We start from the raw sequence: 26,838 nt of genomic DNA on the forward strand, positions 1-26,838 counted from the left end.
AGAGTAATTACGTAATACCTATGGAGTGTCTCCAGCTGGACAAAGGATGAGAGAAATTAACAGCAAATGACACAGCAAAAGTGTAGCAGTGCCCGGCTTTGATAGAGACACACTAATTAAGGCAATGCCATTTAACTGTCACTCTGAACTTTGACGTTCTTACTTACTCCAATGCTTTTAGTAAAAGGCTTTCAATAAATTTTAAAGATCTTGTATTTACTCAGATATCAAATATATTAAACTGAAAAAGAAAAGATTTAACAAAAGTTTTTACTGCCGCCTAATGTAGCAGTGTTTTTAAACTACTGTCATTGACAATCAGTTAGCCATGATGGATTAAGCATGCCGATAGCTTGTGAAAGGTATACTGTTTTAAAGCATTGCAGAAAGCCCTGCAGTCTTAAAATAAATTTCATAGACATACCAGATAGGTGAGCCTTCCAGAAAGCATTTAAAAAGCATTAAAAGGCACCTATATGCTTCAAATGAATTTTTTTCTAAAGCATTTTATGCACTATGCAAATATTGTTTTTTAAATTTGTGCTCAAATTCATCCCCGCTTTCATCATTGCCTTTTGAACTAATGATTTGGCAAGTCTCTTGCAGTTATTGTTTTAAAAATATAATGATATATTGTATATATATATATATATATTATTGTGCACGTGGTAGCGTATAAATTAAAACCATCAAAGATTTACAAATCCTGTAGTGAAGTTTATCTTATCTTGAAATTATCAGTGTGGCACTCCTTTGTCTGCGCATGCTAAGGTGAGGCCAGGTTCAGACCTGGGGACAGCTGTGTAATCTCGACTCATTATGTATCCAACAGCTGGAAAGCAAACAAATTGTGTAGCTGCGTATGGGCATCAAATTAATTTAATTGCGCAAATGACGACATTTCTTTCTGTAGGACATAATAGTCGCGCACTCTGAGCTTGTAGTCCATGAGCGATCGCTTGCATAACAGGTACTCTGTCACACGTGTCTTAGATGCCATATTGGTTCGAACCAGGCCTAAGTAAGGCTGTAAATCTAACTCATTCCATCTCGTTACAGTCAAGCTTTTAGCTTTAGTTTCTGATTTAGACGAACAAGGATAGGCTAAGACTCTATTTAAGAAATAGGACAGATAGTGGAGGTAGCAGGTATGTGTGCTTATGCTTTAGCTCTGGCTTACCATGTACTTTGGAGATTACATTGAACTAAAGAATTTATGGTTGTCACTCATCCAAAGTAACAAAAAATTAGGACTTTTATTAGAAGCCTGAATGATTGTAGCCTAACATTTATTTCATATTCATGTTTTTAACACAGTCATTCTGACTTTATATATGTGTTAGTCGTATAACAACTGAAAAACAGAAAATCAAAGAAGAGAAAGGCTGTTATGAATCCTTAGATATAAAGTTATAGGGAGCAAAAAATATGCAGGTACAAAAACCCACCTGACCGCGCAGGCCAAGACAACATATGTAGTTTTAAAAGCTGAAGATAACTGTAGAAATGTCAAGTGATTTGCAAGAATTGAGAGTCGCTATCCTTGGTAATGTTTCCGTAGATATGGATTACAGAAAAATGTTGTCTTGCTAACTGGTTGCTAGATGCATGCTTTACATTAAAGCTTCAAGGTCGCGAATGATAAGTTTTTCAACTTTTTAAAGATTTCAAGGGATTCAAAAATGTACAGCAACTGTTTCAATAATATGGTTTACAGAAGGATGTTTAAGAACTGAATAGTGAAATGGTATATAATTTATATTGTAATATTCATACAAAAATTATTTCCGTACTATATGCTTATCAAAGCTTCCATTGCAAGGCAAAAGTTAGCAGTAGTTAATTTTTCAGTTAGAAATTTAGGACGAAAAATGGATGTAAAATGAGCAACATTGTATAATGCTAGAACTACATGTAGCATCAGCTTTGCTAACAAGGCTTTGTGAAGGATATTAGATACGCATGACATGAGAAAAATCTTTTACCATGGATGTTTATATTATTGAATGATATTATTAATATTCCCAGTTGCAGATATTACTTAAGAGAAAATGACTATTTTGCCATAAGCTTAGCTTTTGAACATTTTTTTGATTGGCTAATCAACCATGATACAGATACATGCAAAATAATTAAGCTCTCTGTATACACATTAATATGCTAGTTAGCAACAAATTTGTGTGTAGCATTAGCAAAATCAATGGCTAAAATTTGCTTTACAGTCATACTTCAACTTACGAGGTTAATGCGTTCCGAGACTGAGCTCGTATGTCAATTTACTCGCATGTTGGTGCAATTAATTTATATATAGAACAATTAAATATATATTGATTGGTTTCCATACTCTAAAAAAAGGCAAATAAAACACTCAAAACAAGATGTTGTAACAGAAAGAACATGTTGGCTATTGTCCTTACGTACTACATGCTTTCAAAAAGCAACAAATAAAAATAATGCAAGGAAATGTGATTAATTAAAATGTAAAATTAAATACATACAATAGCAGTTAACACTCGCATTTGCCAGGGAGGGAGATATAAGTTATCCTTCGTTACAACAGTTGACTTTGATAAATTTAGATTTTATCAAAGTGTTAAAAGACAAACTTAGAAGCAAACCTAAAAGCAAACTTTCATTTTCAACTAAACGTAATTAAAATTTCTTCGGTGTTCATAGTTTGAAATTTCTCACTGGTTAGCGAGAAATCTTTCCTTTTTTTCGCTTTCACGACTAGCTGGCCGTTTTAAGATAAACCTATCTAAGGACGTTTGACTTTGTCGCCCTTGCAACATGTTGCGATTAGGACGAACACAGGTGTCGTCACAAATGGTTAACACACGACCACTAGCCAACTTGTCCGAATGTCTATTAAACAGTTTGGATAGATAGCGCCGGCCTTTTCACATTGCATCGTTTCAGTTACGCTGTCACCGGCCAATTGTTTGTCCAATGCCATCAGCGGTCGTGAAGATCGCTGCACCATTTAGAAACTATGGCTAGTCCTTTTGCGAACTAAATGCCCTGAATATAATCCTTCTGTTTGATAATTATGAATGTATTTCTGTCATATTGCCGAGCTATCTGAATCACGCATACACATTTCGTATATTTTTCAATACTTTTCCGTTTTATATCGACTCATATCATTATCTTTTTCTTTGTATTATCTTTCATTTTACTGGCAAACTTTCGGTCTACGCACAGTACTTTTAATTCACATAATTCTGCACAGAAAATCGTGCACAAAAAAACACGGTACAACAGTATAACCTGAGCAGTTGAAAAATACAGAGTGATGCTGTTCTAATAAAACACCTCCGGCATACTTGGCAACTCACTCAAGTGCTCGTATCTCAAACATGGCTCGTATGTTAGTGCTAAAACTTGCTAGAAAGCTGGCTCGTATCTTAAGTTTTTTGTATGTTGGAGCACTCGTAAGTTGAAGTATTACTGTATAGTTTTCCAGTGTGCTGCAGGACACTTTTTGTCTCTTGTGAGCTTTAGCTTTCAGAGCCAGACATTACCCAGTTCAAGAACTGAAGGTCATAATCTAGTAGCTAGCATTATTTAAACATCCATTTGTGTATAGCTGAGTGTATGGCATTATGTAATAGCGTGGCTGGTGATTGTTTAGTTCAGAGAAATGGCTAATCCCATCAGCCACTGTCAACACCTCGCTGGCACTTGTTTACATGCGTTACTCGCGTGTCTTTGTCTAACTTGTGATGTACTGTCTGACTTATCTTGGTCAACATGAATGCATGGTCACCATCAATTGTCTTTTTTTTCTGTAGATTCTGCAATCGTGTTTCGTAATGATGCTATGATGCCTGACTTGCTTTTGGTTGCAGGTATGTACTGACAAAATAAAACAGTGTGACTCTTTTTTCAATTTTATTTTCAGGGTTTAATTATATGGTCTATAATTTTGATAACAACTGTGACTTAGTCTTTAGCTGAACTCCCTCTTTTCTTGTTATTTTGTTACTGTTACTCATGCCAACAAGAAATTTAAAAATCATATTGTTTTAACTAATTATAATAGGAAAGGGTGGAGTACTATTTAAGATGGCGTTTTTCTGTAGACCCACATTACAAAAATCATAATTAGCAATCAATATAGCTCTGGTCATGACATTAAAATTAACATTTTTGTGGTTTAGTGTCATGCTTAGCCTCTGAACATTGATTTCAATGTTTTCCAATGTTTCTAACTTGAAAGTTTTGAACTCTTGAGATTACACCATACTGACCCTCTTATAAAGCTTAACCCTGTCTATAACAAATATGATTTCATCTAGTTCTTAATAGCCTAGCCGACTAACCTTACCCACACTGTGTAGTACTGTCCTGATTGTATTGTGGCTGATTTTTGTTAGTACAAATTAGGGTTTGGCACTAGCAGTGAAACTCACTGAAAATTCATGGGGTTATCTTCTCTCAAATCTTGTAATTAGAAAGTGAGTATTTTTATCTTGTTGGCTAGAATTTAGACTGCTGCGTGTGAGATTTGGTGCTTGAATTATTTGAACAGAATGGATTAATGCTGGGTTTACTGGGACTGAAAGATGTGTGATATTCAACAACCAGGCTTGCTACGAACTAATGCAACTATGGAAATAATTATAATTGCATTTCAATATCATGATGACTAAGCTGGTGTCTTGTAATAATTTAGGTTGTACACATAAAACACCATAGATATAGCATGTTTCAGTCAGTTCTACTAGTACAATTAAATATGACATGGAGTCCTGTAGTGTTTTTATAATTTTAGTCTCCATTCTTCTTATTTGAGATTCTGACGCTTGTCGCCAATGTTTTTGTAGTTCTACCTGCAAAATGATAAAAAGTTATTTTCACCTGTAAAATTACAATTTAAGTATATATATTGAACAATACTAAAATTGTTCTATGTACTCGAAGAAGAGATAGAGATAAGGTTTGAGTGATCAAAAAAGATATATGTGTATGCAGGGACAAGAACACTCCAGATGACCTAATCGCAAACCAAGAAAACCTCTGTAGTCATAAAAGCCGAAGAAACTGTAGAAATGTCAAGCGATTGGCAGTAGTCGAGAGTTGCTATAATTCATAATGCTTTGGTAGATATGAATTACTAAATAATTTTTCAGCAAGCTTAGCTTTTGAACCATGATACAGATACATGCAAAATAATTAAGCTCTCTGTATACACATTAATATGCTAGTTAGCAACAAATTTGTGTGCAGCATTAGCAAAATCAATGACTAAATTTGCTTGATAGTTCTCCAATGTGCTGTGGGACCCCTTTTGTATCTTGCAAGCTTTAGCTTTCAGAGCCAGACATTACCCAGTTCAAGAACTGAAGGTCATAATCCAGTAGCTAGCATTATTTAAACATCCATTTGTGTATAGCTGAGTGTATGGCATTATGTAATAGCGTGGCTGGTGATTGTTTAGTTCAGAGAAATGGCTAATCCCATCAGCCACTGTCAACACCTCGCTGGCACTTGTTTACATGCGTTACTCCGTGTGTCTTTGTCTAACTTGTGATGTACTGTCTAACTTATCTTGGTCAACAGGAATGCATGGTCACTGTCAATTGTCTTTTTTTTCTGTAGATTCTGCAATCGTGTTTTGTAATGATGCTATGATGCCTGACTTGCTTTTGGTTGCAGGTATGTACTGACAAGATAAAACAGTGCGACTCCTTTTTCAATTTTATTTTCAGGGTTTAATTATATGGTCTATAATTTTGATAACAACTGTGTCTTAGTCTTTAGCTGAACGCCCTCTTTTCTTGTTATTTTGTTACTGTTACTCATGCCAACAAGAAATTTAAAAATCATATTGTTTTAACTAATTATAATAGGAAAGGGTGGAGTACTATTTAAGATAGCTTTTTCTGTAGGCCCACATAACAAAAATCATAATTAGCAATCAATATAGCTCTGGTCATGACATTAAAATGAACATTTTTGTGGTTTAGTGTCATGCTTAGCCTCTGAACATTGATTTCAATGTTTTCCAATGTTTCCAACTTGAAAGTTTTGAACTCTTGAGATTACACCATACTGACCCTCTTATAAAGCTTAACCCTGTATATAACAATTATGATTTCATCTAGTTTTTAATAGCCTAGACGACTAACCTTACCCACACTGTGTATTACTGTTCTCATGGTATTTTGGTTGACTTTTGTTAGTAAAAAGTAGTATTATACTCACTGGAAATTCGGGAATTATATTCTCTCAAATCTTGATATTTAAAAGTTTGAGTATTTTTATCTTGTTGGCTAGAATTTTGACTGCTGAGTTTGAGATTTGGCACAAGAACTCTTTGAGCAGAATGTATAAGTGCTGGGTTTACTCCACTTGAAATATGTGCAATATTCAGCAACTATGCTTGCTATGGACTAATGCAACTCGGGAAATAATTATATTTGCATTTAAATATCACACTGACTATGCTGGTGTCATGTATTAAGTTAGGTTTTACAAAAAAAACACCAGAGATGTAGCATGTTTCAGTCAGTTCAACTTGTTCAATTAAAATGACGTAGAATGGTGTAGTGTTTTTATAATTTTAGTCTCCAATCTTCTGATTTGAGATTATCACGCTTGTTGTCAATGTTTTTGTAGTTGTACCTGCAAAACAAAAGAAAATTATTTTTCATTTGTTTTACAATTTAGGTATAAGGAACAATACTAACCAAAACAGTAAATAATGCAGTATCTCATCAATGTTAGCCCTCTGAACCCTCACAGCTGGTATTACGGAACTGCGTAGGCTGTGGCAGAAACCTTAATGGCGGAATACAGGCTTCCATATGGTTCTGTTTACAAAATATGTTTTTAAGCAACAGCAAAAACTAATAAAATTAATTCTTGCGCAGGATGTTAGATTCTAAATTTCACTTCCATCTGTAACATTTTTCACTTATCTTTATCTACTTCTTTCATTATAATAACACATTTTATTAGAATGATATCGCGAAACAATCAATATGACTCATTCGTTGGTAGGTCATAAATGACTGTGATACAAATGTGGAATTTTACGATAATAAATATAAATTTCCAGTATATTTTGAGTCATGAAAAGATGATGAGCGTGCTATGGATGAATATTATCTGTAAATGTTTAATGAGTGTTTAAAATCGTGCGAACTTTTATAGTTTTAGCCCGAATAATGGTGACATACTGTTTTTTTCTGTTTGATGACATCTGCTGTAGGTTGTCCGACTTTTTGTACTGCTGTTTCACCAAATATCATTGCATTGTTAGCACGTTTAGATATATTTGGTAAAAAATTAATAACTTCGGATTGCTGGACATATTGTCTAGGTTTACTGACACGCATTGATTAGATCGAGCAAGGATCAACGGGTTAAAACTCGGTTTCGTATCATGGATTTTTACAAGTTTGTATTTATATTTAACCCATTCAGGACTAATTAGTTATTGGTTGACTGCTCCCCCAGCCCAATTAATTTTTCACTAGCCTTACAATTAAAATAGAGCTACACAAAATTGAGTATAACTAGAGTTCTTTTCAAAATAATTTTGATTTGTTTTTTGCAGCATAACAAAGACATTCCAGGCTACAATGTGATATAAATTTTTGTGCACCTTTACAAATTCTACTGACCACAATTTCTAATAATTCTGTGAACTTATTTTTTATCAAAATTAGTTTTCATGTTTCGTAGCAGCTCACAAGCAGTTTTTTGATACTGACATTGTTGGACCTATGTTAGATTGATAGCAAACTTTATCAGCAGCAAATAAAAAAAAATATTTCTTAATTCCGAGCAATAGAACAGGTGTTACTAGCTTCTAACCAACACTACGTCACTGACAGTTTTATCAATTATATAATCAAACAATTTGTTAATTTATATTGAAATGCATTGCAGAGGTTATTATGAATATATTATGCATCAAGAATACTCAAGTTACCAGCTAACAGACAATCAATTACTAGCAAAAAAAAAGGTGCAAAAATACAGTAAAATATATTGTAAAAAATACAGTAAAAATGAATATGCATGAAAACGAAACAATATATACATGTATAATAAGGGTGTGTTCATTAAAAAATTATGACACGGTGAGAGTTATTTGATGCCAACTACACATGCATATTTGCTGCCATTATAAGTTAGTTGATGCAGTATTCATCAGATATTGGTGTTGAAGCCCTAGGCTCATCAACAATGGCATCATCACTCACAAGCCCTTGACTGTCTTCACCTACATGTAGCAAATATGATCGGTAGTAAGCAACCTATTTGCTTTCAAACTTCTTGTACAGCCTAGAAAAAATTGTGCTTTAGTAGCTTTTCAGGGTAAATACCTAATAACAAATTGAAAATAAGTAGTCTACTGCAGCTAACAATTGGTAATACAAATTGCAAATATTTTTTGATACTGTAAATATAAACACAAAAAGTCATGAAGATGATTACTGTGGTAAGTGTCCCCTATCGACCAATATTAGAGCCTAGTGGTTGAGGCTAGTTTATAGTAGATGTTGAGGTTGAGAACTATATGCTTGACTAATTGTGGGTTGAACAATTGGATATAAATGAAATAAGAAATTTTTATTATCTTGTAGTTCTACAAGGAAATCATAAAACTATTGTTTATTATGGGGTAATAGAGTGAAGAGTTCATGCTGCAAAAAGATCTAAATTTTATTGGATTAAAAATGTTATAATCATGTGTATCATGAAAAAAATCCATATCTTACACTGTTAGAATAAAGTTTGTTAGAAATTCGCAAGAAAAATTTCGGCTTTTTATCGTTTTTTTTTCGGTAAAATTCTATATATAGCCACATAAAACTTACCTTCTTCCATCAGAAAATTCTCATTTTCTTCTTGAACATTACTTTTGTTGCTATTTTCTTCCCCTGAGCTGATTACCGCATCTAATTCACTTAAAAATTTTGCCATCGTTCGGATAAACCTTTTCCAATATGGCGATCATCAAATTTCCAAAACAGTTGATATCTATCACATAATTTGTTAGTTAAAACTTTCTTGTCCAATCACATATTTGGTATCAAAATGATGCCCAGACTCTTAAACTTCGTTTTGTGAATGAATAAAACCGATGTACCTAAACAGCTAAGCAATAGAGCAAATCAAAGTTTAACCCGAGTACTTCGGGAATGGGCCCTGGAGAGCACAACTCTTCCCGAGGTATTCGGGAACAGTCCTGAGTGGGTTAACAACTATGATATTATCTTACATGTATTTACATAGCATTGTCTAATTTATTTGAAAATTAGAGCTTTAACTAGCAAATGTGGTTGCTGTCTAATGACACAGGCTTGGGTAATATTTCATACCAAGGGTTAGTACAAAGCCATTTGCATAGCTATTCATCCATAACATCTCGTGTATTGCTTTTCATTTGACCAGCACTTTATGTATTTCTATATCAAATTCATTGACATACAAACCGGTGGTGCCTCACGGTTCTTTCATCTATATAGGCCTGGGCGGTCATCAAGGTCCTCTTCCTTGCATTGTCTTCCGGAAGATTTTGGCGATGAGTAGATCATAAATGTCAGTTGAACGCTTCTTCCCTGTCATTAGACACGTACCCAACCTAATTTTGAACAGCTGGTAAGTCATCATTGACTACTTGACTTGATGGGCTTTGTACTTAATGACCTCCCATATACTCTCAACACATTAGTCATAACTTATAATAAACTTTCATGGGTAGCAAAATCGTAAATGATACAGAATTTGAAGCGAACACGAGTCAATACCCAAACCGGCTATAGGAAATCAATTGATTCTTCAGAAGATTGTGTCAGTCTACCCCAAACCTTCAAAATAAATATATTGATATATATATATATATATATATATATATATATATATATATATATATATATATAACAATAACCAATGAATAGATTTAAGAATTCAAGCAATTTATGTTTACACAAATTCTGTACCGTTCACTATCTCACTACCCACTTTCGCCTTGAAATTCTAGAAAATTAGAGATGCGAGCTTGCAAGGTGGTTTTTGATGTATCACTAAATGCCCAAAGATGCGAAAGGCCAGTTACGGAAACTACATCACTTGGTTTTCCCGTCAGGTCTGCTTCAGATTTGTTTTAAAAAGTTTGGCTGGAAATGAGAGTATAAGCAAATCGAGAAGTTTCCAGCCAGGAAGAGATGATTTAAAAATTAAAATGAAGAAAAAATAGAATTAGCTCTAATATAAGATCAGAACATTTTTTTCAAGAATTTTTTATTAAGCTGAATTCAGTTATATTAAATTTATACTTTAAGTTTTTTTATGCGATGCCACAAAAGTGTAGCGTACCAAGCGTGTTGCATCAGGTCTCTCTCTCACAATCATTAGTGCTATGATTCTCTGAAAGGTAAGAACTCCATACGGTATGCTACTGTATGGACTGCTGCATACTGCCACTACTCAAAATTATGTTGTGCATAATACTGCTACATTTTAATGCAGACCATAACCTTTACATAGGTATTTGTAGCCTTGGGGGCATGGGTATAGAGCATGAATAGATAAAATCATGTATTTTTTCATTGTAATATCTCTTATTGGTAGTTTTTTAGAGGATGGCAACACAATAATTTATCTTTAGTTAATTTATATAAAAAACATTTTTGAGATAGGACTTTAAGAAAATTAACTTGCGAGCTTTTGTCCCAGAATGCATTTTGCTCTCATATCAGACATGACTGTACAGTAGGCGCTGCTAAAATGAGATGATCAGTTCTAGGAACGTTTACATGATAAGGATTTTTCATTATAAGAATGTTAACATACATGTAAATTGTCTAAACCATTTCAGGACCTTTCCAAACTCACTCATGTAAGAATCCGACTTACATTCTTTTGAATGTATTGGCGGTGCCTTAACTGTATTATTGGTTTTCATCGACAACTTTTCATGATCAACCTCATTGGTTTAATAGACCATGATTGTGGTAATTTGACAATAATTTGATGAAGAGCGCATAGTTTGACGCGACAGCGACTTACAACAATTGACTAAGAAAAAATAGTTTCACTATAAAAAAGCGATAGTACCTTTTCGTCATCTATTCGTTCTTAAGAGCTCAAGATTGCAACTCCAACTCGTGACATTCAGATGCACCGACCAATAGCCTTAAAGTATTTATCAACAATTGCACTGCTATATGTACCTATTTTCTGTTCCGTTGTCACTTCAGACAAATTATCACAAGAGTCAGAATGTTATGGAAATTGTATGTATTATATGTATAATGCTTTATGTACAGTGTTGGGAAAAAATCTTTGTCTGCCTGTTTAAGTAAGTGTAGCACTGCAATAAATTCATCATAATTTGGAAATATTTTGCACTGCATACATAAAACCCTGTATCAAAACAATCCTAATGAGCTGAAAAATAGAAATAACTAGATTTTAAAATTGCCAAATATCTTCTATTGTATCAACCGCTGCCTACTAATTCACACTGCATACCAGAAAATATGTTATCGCAAATTTCGTTATTATCTCTTCTTTAATTATTTTCTAAATTGAAAATAACGGTCTTGTACTGTTATGGGCCCAGAAAAAAGCCATTGGGGTTATTTTGCATTTTAATATTTTATCTGGTAGCCTTTGCAGACTATAACCATTCTGCAGCCTTAGGCATGCTGTGAACAAGCCTCACGAGCGCTAGAGTGTTCATAATCTGAAACCAGCAATCATTTTGGACAGCTGGTTTTTTCAAATGCCTTGATCATGGTAGATCTTTGGTGGTTTGATGCTGCATTCATTTCTTTACCACTTAATTTTCTTTAGATTGAAATACTCTAAGCTTCTTCACTATTTTTCTATTGCTCAGATTGCCCATCGTATGCAGGCGAATGATGAGGTCGTTGACACATTTCTTATCCATGGTTGATGTTGACGCTGGTATGAATTCTGGGATCTCTAGCTGTTCCTCTTTTAACAAGCAAAACTGTAAACCTTTGCTGCACATGCTGTCCAACATGATCTCTATTGTTGTGATAATATTCCACTTGAAAATTAATAATGTCATATTGCGTTTGAAAATGAGTTAATAAGCACTGATTCACATTGATTGGCCTAAAAATGATTATTGATCCCTGATTAACCGTAATTTTATTACTGATGGTGTCAACAAGATCTAATGTTAATTTACTTTTAAATGATGCATGGTTTGTCAGGGTTCAATCCCTCTACATGACTACTACAACAAATTTACCTAAAATGGGCAGTGAGGTTTGAGGTGGACAAATACTTTCTGACACCGCTGTATGTCGCTTTCTTTTCTCGCAGGTGTGGCGAGACAGACTAACACTCAAATCAAACTTTAGAACTCGCCCGATGATACACTTTAAGTTATATGGAGATTTTTACGCGGTACGAAGCAAAAACCTCACAAAATTGCCCGACTTTTTCTAGAATTTATGCTATAGGAGGTATACGTTATAGGAGCATCTACTTTACTCTAAAAGACCATGTGAGTTTGTGAGGTACAAATATCATGTTTAAAGTGTGCAATAGCTCCCATGTAGGATACTTTTGCTCCCTCATCACTAATTGAACTTGAAAGTTTATTGTGTATTATCTAATTTTTATCACTTTTAGCCTTGCTTGTCCTCTAGCGCAAAGCCGACCTATTGCTCCTAGATGTGACTCTGGCACTTATGGAATAAAAGTGCAAGCTGAGTTATCAGTAAAGATTTTGACAGAACTGTTCATGAAGTGAGTGTGAGAGTGCTTTAATTTCAATGCTGTAGTTTATCCCATTTTCTTTCCACTTAAAGAATAGAGAAAACATAATATTATTATGCTTTATTATTCATCTTGAGGTGTTGACTGATGTTCTAAAAAAAGAATTAAGGAGATTGACCAACCAGAAGCTGAGATATAGCCAGCCAAACACAGGTCTACCAAAAAACAAAAGTGTTTTGGTAATCATCAATATATGACGTATGAAATCGACTTGTGTGCCATTGGTCAATTAAGCCAACTGTGCTCTCCTATAACAATCACGGCGTTTTAATTGGTTTAATCCCTGGAAGTATAGAACAGTCAAATTGGGCCTAACAATCATCGCTCCTAGAATTCCGAACCAGTCCCTCTGACGTGTAGATTAGTTTTAGCATAAAATAATTACACGCATCTATTATTTCGCAACATTTCGCTATCTTGCTAGTTCAGCTCAGTTTTGTTGTTCTCCTACTTAGCTTCCATATCCAGACTCATCTTTAGCGTTGTTCAGATTTTTTAACTATAGCTATAGCTAATAAATATAATCAATCATCAATCTCGGTTATCATTTGGAATTTTCTACAAATTATATTAGTTACATCATTTATTCTATACGCAGTTATATTATTATTTTGTATAATATGCATTATGAATATTATATAAATCATAAAAAATAATCATAGATAAGATAATAGATCAATAGAAAAATCAAAGCAAAAGTTATCATTTTCTTTTCTTATAGCAAGAGCAGCACGGTCAAGTTAGTCTTTTTAAGATTATGGCTGTAGTGAACTTCCAGTCTGTTATTAGTGACGATAATCATGAAAATCAACTGAATGCTGCAGTAGATACACAGTAGAAAAATGATGAAGGAACAAAAAGTCCCATTCCTATTTCTTATTCTAAACAAACTGCAATCGCGGATATCGCATATAGACTATACACGCGTCATTCGTTGAACAGATGATCTTGGGAGCATATCCGTGGAGATCGAGTTAAAATTTGAAGCACAATAGTCAAAATCTGCTCTTCTGCTTTAAAAAATCATGGCGAGGGGTTGTGGGCAAATGCCTTTACCACACAATGTTTGGATGATTTTCCTGAGAAACCAAAGCTAGTATGTAAATTATTTACTATCGCGAGAAGCGTTTCACATCTCGTAGCCAAAACAATCCTTATACATAACGGCGGTAAGGGTGCGCAACTCCGGCTCATGACCATTAATTCGATTTTATACGTCGCAGTTTTTGGGATTTTCGAAGGGTTTTCCTCTGATTCTTTATTAGGTAGACCTGTGTTTGGCTGTCTATATCTCAGCTTCTAGGGGGTCAATCTCCTTGATTCCTTTTTTAGAACATCAGTCAACACCTCAAGATAACTAATAAAGCATAATAATATTATGCTTTCTCTATTCTTTAACATGGAATGTTTGATTAGTACGCTATTTTAGGCAGTTTGAGGCCGCTTGTTTTTGGGACAATGTTTAATTATGACTGCTGATGTACTGGCGGTTAAGACATTTAAAAAGCTGATAATGGTGTTTTTATAAAACCCCAACAACAAATTCAGCGTAATTTTTTGCTTTGTAGCATATTTGACTCAATAGAACAAGTGTTATCGCTGAAGCATTCTCTTAAGGTGAAAACAAATTAGGCGATATTTAGAGCGATATTGCGTTAGAGCTAATCTGCGTTAAAATTCACTCAGCGTGTTCATGCAGAGCGATAAAGCTAGAATTTCTCTACACAACTTTATTGCTAACGAGATGCATTTCGATTGGTTAGTTCTTACCAGAATGTAATTTTACGGCGGGTAATTATTTCTTACCGATGTTCAACAACGTACATCAGCTCCAATTTTCTATTTTGTTACGAAACATCTTCAGAACGAACACTCAAATGTTCATGAATTTAATAATAGCACTCCCAGTTCTGTCCATCATAACAAAATTTAAAAAAATCCGAGTTGAAAACCAACATCCGGAGTCAATCGTTGCGCCGGTTGACCATTTTGAGAATGGTAAATATTTAATATATTAAATATGAAAAACCACTACAAAATAAAATATGTATAAAAAATTGTAAAAAAAATACAGCTGAAAATACAAGAATCGTTTTTCTTTTGTCTTCTTGTAGTGTAGGCAGTGTACACTCTTTGAAAGGGAGATAGGTTTAATAACAAATGTGGAGGTTGTTTATGTTGTAGCCTAGACGACGACATTTTGACTGGCCTAAATTTATCAACAACTCCGAAAAAACTAATGATACGGATTTTTATTGGCAGTTTGTGAGCGTGCCCATTATATCATTTGCTAGTAAATCGCTCAAGTGTGTTTATGCACGCACCAGCGATATCTTCGCCCTCACGACGCTTGCAATAAAATCGCCTAGTGTGTTTGGACCTTAAAAGCTCCTTGCTATATTTTCACAAAAGGCGAATATACCTAAACCTATACATATACTGATAAGGTAACTTACCTCCTCAAATAGAGTTGGCGTTCATTAAAAAGATGGCGCTCGATTTTCAAAGCAATCTCCTGATGTGGTCCCAAATAGCGGTGCCAATCAAATCAAGGTGCATTCAAATATAGGTTTAACGGTAGCTCACTTTCAACATTTTTTCCAATACCAAATTGAAGGTGGTCAGAGACTCTGTGCATAAAGTCCTCATCAACTTATTTTTTATACAATGTTAAAATCTTTGTTCTTTTGTAGAAGTTGTTTAATCTGGAGAACGAAGATGAGCTCACCACGCAGAACTATTATTCTTTAATCATGTTCTCACAGAACTAATCATATTGGCCTACAAGTGTTTTGAAAAACTGAAGGGTAAGTTGATGAGTCCTTTACTTTTTGTAGTCCTAATCTTCTGATAATTAAATTGGGCTTTGATGACTAAAGTGAGCTCTGGAGACTGCAGTCATTTCATTGGGTAGTTGGCTACACTAAAATACTATAGCACTGAAAATCCGCAAAAACAGTAAAACTATAGTTATGAAGCAAAATAACCATGTATGGAGTGGCATGTACAATTGATATTTAAATTGTACAAATACAATATCAAAGTATTAAAATATTAACCATTTTTTAAAGATTGAATGTATTTCTTAATGAGTGTAGCCTGGGTTTTCCGAATGGAAAAAGTCTAAAACACAATCAGATTTTGGTCTAGTCCATTAATTGAGTGCGTACAACAGGCTGCGCAGTGCAGCTCAGCACAATGTACGCTTATAACCAAGAGCAATGCGCTAAAAAATCTTTGTACAAAACATTTCTTATTAGTGAGTAGGCAATTAGTTAGCCGGTCATATGTGTACCTAATAGGAAAAAACCAATCGCCATCCTGCATCTAACTAATAGAAAACATGTTAACAGCCAACAGCGACCAAAGTTTTTTGAGAATCATTATTTTTGTTTTTACAGTTTATTATTGCAATAAACAGCTGTGTTAGACCTTTACAGCTACCAAGGTTTTAGAAATGGGCAATAAATAAACCTTTGGAAAATGGACTACTGATTGCTACCTATTGTATCAGCAAAAGAGGATGAGAACCTGACCAAGCTCATACTGCAACACACTTTTTAGATTTTTTGTCGGTAACATTAGGCGTAAAACCTTCTGCCGATTAATGTGTATGTTAAAAAACTCTGATAGGCGGTGTGGTTCATAATTAAGGTCATCTTAATCTGAGGGCACCTTTCATTGGTGAAAATTAGGTCTTTAATAAGAGCCATCACATGTAGGACAAATTAATGTACCAATGTCTGTTCTATTCTAATAAAAAGTGTATTCAATAGAAAAATGATATGGTAATGATGCTACCACTACCAGGCACAATAGCCTTTTGGCTTTTACTTTGAAACAATTTTTATTTACCCTTTATGGCCACAATGTTTGCGCTTTAATTCTGGAATTGTCTGTTTGTGTAATAATGTTCTATCTACCAATCTTTCATACAAATAAAAGTGTCCTCAAGAACCCTGGCCATCATTTTTAGCTGTTTTTTATGAAATCTAGAGGCATTTGAAACGTTCACTCTTCCAACAGCGTCAATAATTTTTTAACCTTGTCTTAGCATTTTACAACATATTGAAGGGTAAAGTAACAATTTGTTCAAAACTTCATGAACTTGTAGTATGGCTCTTACTCTGTTTTTTTTACACTAAGCCTGCTTATAAAAATGCTGATGAAATGCAGTTGCATTTAAGTTCTGCATAAATTGTCTAAATTATTTTTTATCACGGCTTCATTAACAAATTAAAGACTTGGTAAATTTTGATCTTGCAGCCATTTTTCCTAATTGTGCACGCAGTATGATGCTCAATTACAACAAGGCATGAAGTAAATGTAATACGAAGCAGTTTTTGCACTGATTTCTTATGTCTTAATTTTATGTTGAAGCTGTTTCAGTGTGAATTCTTAAACTACCAATAGTACAGCTCGTTTGGCAATGTGTTTCTGTATGGCCAAGTGCTGCATGATGCGGCTTTAGCAAGCTTTTGTACAAATTGTTTCCGATTACTGATTAATTAGTAAATTATCTTATTACATCTATACCTGATTGAAAAAAGCTATTATTTGCATATGTTGAGCAAATAAGAATGCGTTTACAACCTGAGCATAGTTTTGCTTTGCAAAAACTTGTTTTATGAAATCTTCTTACTGATGACCAGTAATTTCAGAAGCAATATAGCCATAAATGGTTACTAACTTCAGATCTATAGACTGAGCAACTTTATTGAGCAATAGTACTAATGAGAGTAATTATGTTCATCAGATTAATTAACATGTAAACTAATAATATTCATAAATCATCCGACTAGAGTTTTATGCTTACCTCACAGTAATTTCAAAATGGACGAAAAATGGTCCCTCTCACTCGACAACTCGTTTGTAATATTTTTGGGGGCATGAACTAACTTAAAAACTTATGCTGACAAACTTGCTATAAAAATATTGTTAATAAACAATTGGGGTGTAAAGTTATAACCATTTATACACTCTTTTAGAAATTAAGTTTCACGAAACACTTATGTCGCGGTAGAGAGATCCATTTGGTAGTAAAGGAGTTGAAGTTATCAGCAGGTAGATCATATGGGTTGCGGTCACAGAAACCATGGTTAAGTCGCAAATCACGAAGTTGAATTATTCGACTTTGAAGTTGCACCAACTGAACTTATAATATTGGTAACAAATTTTGTAACCTGTAGGTCTGGACCAATCAAAGAGTGATTTTTCTGAATCTGAAGTCAGTTTAGCCAATAAAAGTATTTTACCATCGAAAAAAAACTTAAAACCGTTGCTATGCTAAACAAGAAGTACTGAAAAATGGTGTCCGCTAAAAATAATTGTTTCTTTTTTGCCGATTTTGGACGCTTGTAATGAGTACTTTGGTATTCTAACTGATGTCAAAAGCAGTGAAAGTAAAGGGAGTTGTGGTGATATTTTCCTAACGATTCTTACAAGATTACTACAATATTTAATAATAAGAATAATTATTCAATTTTTATGAAATTATAATCAGATTTAGTTATGAGAATAATTATTCGAGTTTGCAAGGTCGAAGTATATAGTGACCGATGGTGTGCAATATGTTACTGTTGTTAATTTTCTAAAGATTTGGTTGATGATTTGGGTGTGCCCAATATCGCGATACAATCAAGCTGTTTTTAATATCTGCAAAAATAAGTAATACACTTTCTTATAAATATACAGCTATTTCTTTGACAACCAGCTAAAATCTGTTTAGATTTTTAAATTCAGCATAGTTTTTTGGATCCAAGTACAGAAATCTAGATAAATATCACAATATCTTGATATTGGTTGCTATGTCGTTTTGAAATGTAAACAAAACTTTACATTGGTTTTCGTTTCTCAAACTTTAATACCAGTTTTCTTGGAACTATGTTTTTGCACTAATGGTAAACGTGCTTCAGTTTTTTGACCATATAATCTGCTGTAATTAGGCTAGAATCAAAATTTTGTTTGCTAAATCTTGTAATCCCGACTTACCATGAATTCTGTGATCATGACACATATTAATAGTTAATGCACTGTTTGGAACTTATAGTGCTATTGTAGAACTACAATAAAAAATATGTCATCACTAACAGAAATTAACTACCAGTTTTGATTTTGTATAGGTGTCTTGTTTTCTATTACAGATTTTAATGTGTTTGCAGGACAAAATGAAGCAACTGCAAGAAGTTTATTATATAATTTATTTCAAATTATGTTCTTATGATAGAACTTTCCGTAACAAACTTTCATTTGGCTAATACTTGTATCCATTTTTGACTAAAATAAGTCGAACCAATTTATTTCACTCCTACTACCTGCCCTAAATTGGTGCAAATGGTCATCAGAAATGTGCTTTCTTTGCGCTGCTAAAATGGCCCATTAAATGTACTTTAATTTGATGAAAACTCAAACATTGGTTAATTATTGGCCTTTCCAAAATACCGTAAAATACTCATCTAATTTGCATGTACGACTTAGCTGCCCAAGTTGTCAATGCATGGTACTGGAGCTTGTTATCATTTTGCTTGTTGAAGGTTGACTTGCAACAAAATTTCATTACGGTTATTTGGTATCAAAAGATTCACCATGGCTTACTCTGCTGTGTTGTGGGTGCAAAATATGGAGAACTGTGATTACAAGCTCTTAAAAGCTAAAAAAGAAACAGTTAATCTCCGCGATCCCGAAACCGCCGTAGATTGGAATCAATTCATTTCTCTGACATAGTAAAATGATTTGGTTATTGTTTTGACACGTGATCTTCTCACATGAATTGTAAGTTCCGTAAAAGGCTCAATATAAAACTTCTTGTAGCACTAGTTTATGACATAAACTTTGGGTTTCGCCAAAGAGCTCTTACCAAATATAGATGCTCGCTAGTTTACAATTTTGTTTTGGGTTGATCTAATCGTCTAGTCGCAATCTGATCATGTGACCCATGCTTCTTGCCAAACAGCGCGCATAATTTTCGCAGCATTTTTTGACTATCACAGGTGACCAACAGGTTTGTCATGCTTATCAGATGATGATATGCATTCCTTCGAGCTAAGGTTAAAAACTAAACCATTTTTTACGGTAGGTTTTGAGATATCAGTGCTCAAAGTGACATCAATACAGTGATGAGGAAACAGATGCTTGAGGACAATAGACATCGTTTCATTGAATGCGTGAAGCGTAATTGTGAAAATATTTGAATGAATGAGGTTGCATGAAAGTGTAAACAGAAGCCATCTTGTCGAGCTACGTTCCATTTGACCCATTTTTGGAACGGGATTCTAATCTTCGGCAATTTCGTGATGGCGGCGATTAACTTTTCGCTTTTGAGCTTTTAAGAGCATGTTATCACATTTCTACATATATTGCACATGCAACACAACAGAGTAAGACATGGTGAATCTTTTGATACCAAATAACTGTAGCGTGAATTTTGTTGCATGTCAACCTTTAAGCATTAGTAATCTTTTAGAAAAATGACAAGATTTTCTTTTGGAAACATACCTTTCAAGCAACAACGGTATGCGAGTGCCACTGTACGTAATTTTGATTAATATTCTTAAACTTCGTAATCATTCTTAGTATTGACTAAGTATTATTGCTTTTTAGTTTGTGTATTTTCTTATGTAATTATTATCTGTGAATGTTTAGCTGAAGCTTGTGCAGAGCTGTCATCAACAACAATTTAGTTGAATGTCATTTACTAGTTTTTCCGTTTTACAAACTGGACTATTGGTGTATACAGCTCCTATTCACCCTTGCATGTTTATAGTTGTCATGTTCTTGCATTCTGGTTGCCTGTCCACTGACGATAGCACTTGTACAGACTATATGTAAGCATAGTGTCTGGGATAGGAACTGAAACTCACAGTTAAAACCTATGGTGACCAGCTCTAAACTTTACTTTGCAATAATATCTAAAAGCCAAGTCCAGATCAGGGTCAGACTACTGACTATGAATATTACGAATGAGTAATTGCTTTTGAAATACCACTTCAATATTTGAAGTCCTTTTTTTTAATAGGATATGAATAAGTTTTTACATTGCTTAACTCGCGTTCTTCTATTGCCTACAAATCACAATGGTGACAAATATCAAAGCTGGGATTGAGAGTCATAAGCTAAAATATCAGATGCACTTCTGCTTGCTCAGTTTTTTCCTTTTTTTGCAGCAAGCAATGAGCTTTCAATTGATTAGCTATGAAAAGAGTTTAATTTAAATCGGAAAATCATTCATTCAAAAAATGTGATATTTCTATTTTGTTATTACTAATTGCAGGGTGTTGCTATAACATTTTCTGCACCGACTCTGGTGCTAGACAAGTTATCTAAAGAATTGGCGATTCAAGGTTACAAAAGCTTACATATTTGGGGAGGTTTCTGGTCAGAGGAGAGCGGACAAAGGAACTTAGTGAAGGTAAATTAGGGTGTCAAAACACCAAAATATTGAGTGACATAGAATGAACCTTGGTGAAAAACAATATTTTTTTAGATGTATTTTACAAATATTGAGATGAAAAATTTTGTGCTAGTCCGAAAATTTCAATAATATGTATTTGGACGATGTATCTAATAGTACGCAACAAGCTATAGCTTTTTTTAACTCTGAATGACACTCGTATTGCTTAACTTGCATTTTTGTACCATTTACAATCTCTGTTTGTGAGAAATGTACCTTTTGTTCCAAATCCTGTTCGGCCTGTCATAGCTGTTTTCTGCAGTCACCATTCAATTTTCGGGATAAACGGGGACCAGGGTCTTTTGTGGACAGTGAAAACCCACAAAATAAAAAGTAATGTTTTTAAGTTTATACATAAATAAGCCAAACTTTAAGGCCAAAACACTTGCATTGTTTCATAAGCATAATGTATTTGTTTCCTATGTGAAAAGTAAACTTAAGTTCCTTTCATTAACTTTTAGGTCGTATTCTAACTTAAATCCGAGTATTTTAACTCAAATTATGAATTTTTTGTAGTATGGGCATAGGTCAGATTTTTATCTGGTTGGAATAGCTGTACAGCAAATTTTGCTATAATGTACATGTAGGCCTATACCTATTATAACGCAAATTCCTCTCAATGTAAAGAATTTATGTAAAGCTTTTGTTTGACCAACATAAGTAATGCCATATAGGGTAAAGTGTCAAGTTGGTGAAAGTTCCCAAAATTATTAACAAAATCTTCATAGTTGTCCTTAAAAATATCGCTTACATTCTTGCCAAACTTGAGCAATGATAAGATGCATAGGGTTCGCTATTATAGATACCAATACATTGTTAAACTAGTTTGTCATTAGAGATTGTCATTTTTGTCAAAAATATGTAAAATGATTCGCCTCGCGAGAAATCAGAAATATTTGAAGGGGATCTATCAGTGAAAGCTTTGGAGTGTTAATACAGACGGTTTCCTACTTACGAACATTCGAGTTACAAACAATGGTACATACGAACAGGTCTGCGCGTATATTCATCGATTATACCGACGGTATTACCGACTTATTAGCGGCAGAAAGAGGCGCTACATAGAAGCATCACCCAGCATCCACCTTCCTCTGCCCAGTTCGTTGCAGTGCATAAGTGCGTGAACGTATCTCCAGTGCGCAAAGAACTTTTTTTATTTTTCCTGTATGTATTGTAAAGGAGTTTGCCGACCTTTACTTGGCACGATCTAGACTAATAAATAAAAAGAAGAGAGTGTGTGTAGTCCCATTCAGCTTTTTTATTAGCGAAGGTAATTTCACTATTCGAGGAGCGTACATCTATCTGCTCTGCTCAAATAAATGAGAGCGCTCCGTTATATTTAGTAATATCAACTGTTCCGTCCTAACGGCAAACGGTGAGAACACCGGCTAACAAGGTGAATAAATAGGACCGCTAGCGAGTTGGTATGACAACAATAAAAGTGACGATAAATGATAGTGTTATACCATGATATCAGATATAACAATAGCATAACGAGTGAAACAATGATATAATAAAAAAGGACAACACATACGATCAATAAGAAATGCTGTGTCATGGCCCGGCGTCCACCACAGTATTCTCTCCATTTTATTAAAAAGTTTTTTTCAGTACAAACCAATTTACAGGTTACTTATACAAGCCTTAAACATACTAATATAAACCTTCAATATACTTATATACATGTAGGCCTTAAGCATAAGTTATAATACAAAATATAGCACTGAAGCAACTTACGAACAAATTCACTGTACAAACAATTGTTCGGAACGTAACTCGTTCGTAGGTTGGGGACTGTCTGTATACCAAGCTGAATGTCATGATATCTAGTCTCATCAAAATCTATCTTGCTCCCAAGCTCTTCCCGACGATGGATAAATGATAAGTCATACAGACACTGATTTTACTTTGTTAGCTAGCCGCAACAAGTAGCAGCCTGTCTCTTGTGGCTTTTATTCACCTCACCTTCTGTTTGATCTCCAAATTCATGTTTACTACCTTCAAAACTGAATGTTTTTTAATTGTCAAATCAGTTGATATGAGCATCAGAGTTAAATTTTTTGCTGAGCTAGAATTTATTTTGGTCATCTCAAATAGTCTACGAAGATGAACTGTTATAAACAAGCGCATTTGCACAGACATGCTAATGGCAAAGAGTAGCTTTATCATATAAGCAGAGACTAAATGGTGTAAACAAAAGCTGAAAATCTGTTTTAATAGAAACTTCTAAACTATTTAAAGAATTTCAATAATGTCTATATAATAATGATTAATGTATAATCCTAAATATTTAGGATTTGTTTGGAGTGCACGAGAGGAAAACTCTGCTTTGCAGAGTAACCTGGCAGTAACCCTATGCTTAATTTGTACACGTATGCATTGCAGTGAAAGGCATATTCATACACATAAACCTTACAGTGTTAAAGGCCAACTGAATGAAAAGGGACTTTTATACAATTCATAGTCAATCTATGCATGGAAAAAATTGACCGTGTAGACAGTTAGGAATTTTACTCAGCTTAAGAAGTTTTGAATCAACTTGGCTTGTACCAACAAATACCCTGGCAGTGTAGAGTGCTGTAAAAGATTATCAGTTGCAATAATTATGCATTCAAATATTGCAAATTATTACAAGGTTAATTAGCATAGTTTTTGTAGTGTCAGTCTAGCAAGGTAAATGTTGCAAGTTCAAATCCAGCGGGATGCAATATTTTTCCATTATCCAACGCTGGCTTTATATGGACAGACACGGTTCTCATCACAGTACAGGCTGAATGTGTAAAATTTTGTAGATTTTGGTGCATTTTGCTTAGAAATAAGAGGAATGGAAACGCTGTAATTATTAGTTTGTAAAATAAAGCTTTTCTTAACCCAACTATTCATTACATTTTATATTTAAAAGATACCATTCTTACCTAATAGTTTGACAAAAAAGCTTTAGCTTAAAAGAAAGCATTACTGATAATGTTTGTTGTTTTTTACTTTTATTGAGTTAACTTGTGTTAACAACATCGAAACAATAATTTTTTAAGGCTTACTAGGTTAATTTTTTTTAGGCAAAACATCAACATAGTGAGAACTGCAATCTCTTTAGGGCAAACATAATTATGCAGAGTTTCAGTAGGAAAGCATTTTCTGTGTGACCTACATTTAGTACAGCCACCAATATAGCTAGCTGCAAAAGCCTACTCTTCAAGTTTCTGGCCAATCTCCTAAGCGTTCTAAAACAACATGATGGAGCACACTTTTTAGTCAGTATTGTTTTAAAGCTGGTTTGATATCTTGGGAAAGTCTGTAAAATGAGTAGTGTTCAACATTCTCCTAATTTTTAACTATACTAACAGGTTAATAACTGGTTTCTTTGCAGGTAGAGCAGCATATTTACCAGTGGAGGGAAAGTGGTCAAGATTGCCTAACCTTCAAACAACAAGTTGATGTTCAATTTCCAAAAAGGCATCCAGTGACTGGAATGACATCCAACCTTAAAGTTCTTTCTGTAGCTGGGCGTGTCTACAATCAGCAAAGTTCTCTTGCGAATCGCTTCTAAGATCTCTAGCTAAAATCATATTTTAAACGTTGTGCAGAGCCATTAGTTACAGCTACCACAACTTCACACATTATACTCGAGGTGCTAGGAGATGGTCACACAATTTGCAAGACAATTATAGAGCTCAGTGTTTTGAAGCTCTACAGCTTTATTTGACAGAAATAAAATAGTCCACTTTTGTTGATAAATGTTTTATGGTATTCTTGTGAATGCTTTGATTTTTAATCTTTTGGTAATGTAACAGCTGTTTGGCCTGCTTTTGATAGGTTGCTCCATTTGCACTAAAGACTTTTAGATTTATACAAACTCATTGTGTTTTATTTTATTTGTCACCGTTGCACTCACTTGAGCAATTTGTTTGACGTACTTATATTGAGCTTTTCTTTTCTGTAAACTCAACTCCTTGACGGGGTTGCTTAAAGAGTCAATTTTTTTCCTTTTGAGTAAGTTTGGGCTTTTTTTAAAGAAATATGCTGACCAATGTTGATAAATGCGAGTTAGATATACATGCATGAAATCTGCACAGTGTGTTCAATGTTACTGCATGGTTTCATTGAAAGCTCTTATCTGAAACCTTTTATAATCCAAAGGGCCCCACATATGCTATATTTCCCAGTTTTGCCTCAGTAGCAATGACTTGACTAAATCGAATTGTATAAGTAATAAATGTGGCCACAGGTATGCAAATCTCCCATGTTTGACATTTATGTTTTAAAAATTGGGTGTCTCTGACTCTACCAGGCATATTTGGCAGCATGAATGTATGCACTGTTTTAATTAATATACGTTTTAAAAGTTTTCTATTTGACAACTAGGAAGGTTTCAATACCAATTACTTGATGTCAATACCATCCTAGCTTTTATTGCAACTTATTACAACTTTTTTTAAATGGACAAAGTGCTTGTTTTTGCCATGCATGCCCACTAACAAGCTATTAAGGGAAAGCATAAGTTTTCAATTTTATGAATAATATGTATGATAAACTTTAGATCAAAGCACACACAGATGTGCCTGCAAATCGGTTTTCTTAGTTTCTGTTGACAAAATCCCTGAAATGGGGTTTCAGGGATTAGTTCGCCTTTTTAACCAATTGATAGAAAATTAAATGATGCAATAAAGGTTCATTACAAGTAAAAAGAACCAAACTAAATATCATAGTTAGCTAAATTTATATAAAAAGAAAAGAAGTAGAGCTTGGAACTAGGACTATCTAATTCAAGATATAAAAACATAATAGGAGGCCCTGAATTTAATGAGAAGATAACTTCTCTTGCAAAAGAGAAGACAACTCAGAATTTTGTATAAAAATTTTCAAATTTTACGCTAATGGGAGGTCCTCCATTTCAAACTACAGAGCCTCCTAACCTGCAAAATTTTTCAAAATGTTGAACTCTCCGGCAAAATTTATGCAAAATGCAAAATAGATACGTATGCGATCAGCATGACGAGTAGAGATGTTTAAGCATGTTTCTAGCGAAGCCTCCTATTAGAAGCCTCCTATTATCCGAAAGCCCTATATCGTGGATATATTTTTCAAAGTGGCCTCCTATTCAATCTAATTTGACTATATATATATATATATATATATATATATATATATAGATGAAGTATATACATGTATATACTTTGTCTCATGGTTTTCTGCTCTGCTGTGTTATTATACTACTAAAGGCCTCCATTTGCAGTGAATAAACCAGATACTAAAATAAAATGGAGACATATTACACGCAGTTGTGAGCAACTTTACAAGCTCAGAGGCAGCAGAGAGGTAAATATCACCAAATGAAATAAATATTTTCACTTGCTGTTTTGCAGTAATTAGATATTTGATTGTTAGTATTATGGTATAAACTGAATTCTATCTTCAAAATGTTTTAATATTTCACTCAATTGAAGTTTCCAAAGTATAAATAAAGAGAAATGCTAAAAACTAGTTTTGCTGTTTGGATGTTTTATCTCAAGTTCATTTGATAAGCTGTGCGCTCTCTGCCACTAGTTCTCATGATTAGCCATGCCACCCACTTTGTCTCCAGTGCATTTCATCCTTTATTCTAGACAATG

At 34.1% G+C, this 26,838-nt stretch overlaps 1 long non-coding RNA gene across 2 annotated transcripts; it reads left to right on the top strand.

The window, feature by feature from the left end:
• The first annotated feature begins 1,010 nt into the window (after positions 1-1,010).
• Positions 1,011-25,457, top strand: LOC137398994 (uncharacterized). Of its 2 annotated transcripts, XR_010979097.1 has the most exons (8): positions 1,011-1,148; positions 3,795-3,851; positions 5,605-5,661; positions 9,489-9,621; positions 12,634-12,750; positions 15,474-15,587; positions 21,050-21,187; positions 24,597-25,457. It is a non-coding gene; the product is annotated as an uncharacterized lncRNA (long non-coding RNA). The 2 variants fall into 2 exon arrangements; XR_010979096.1 differs by lacking the exon at positions 5,605-5,661.
• The last annotated feature ends 1,381 nt before the right edge of the window (positions 25,458-26,838 follow it).

The sequence above is a fragment of the Watersipora subatra genome, chromosome 6 (assembly GCF_963576615.1).
Source record: "Watersipora subatra chromosome 6, tzWatSuba1.1, whole genome shotgun sequence".
In the NCBI taxonomy this organism is placed as follows: Eukaryota; Metazoa; Bryozoa; class Gymnolaemata; order Cheilostomatida; family Watersiporidae; genus Watersipora; species Watersipora subatra.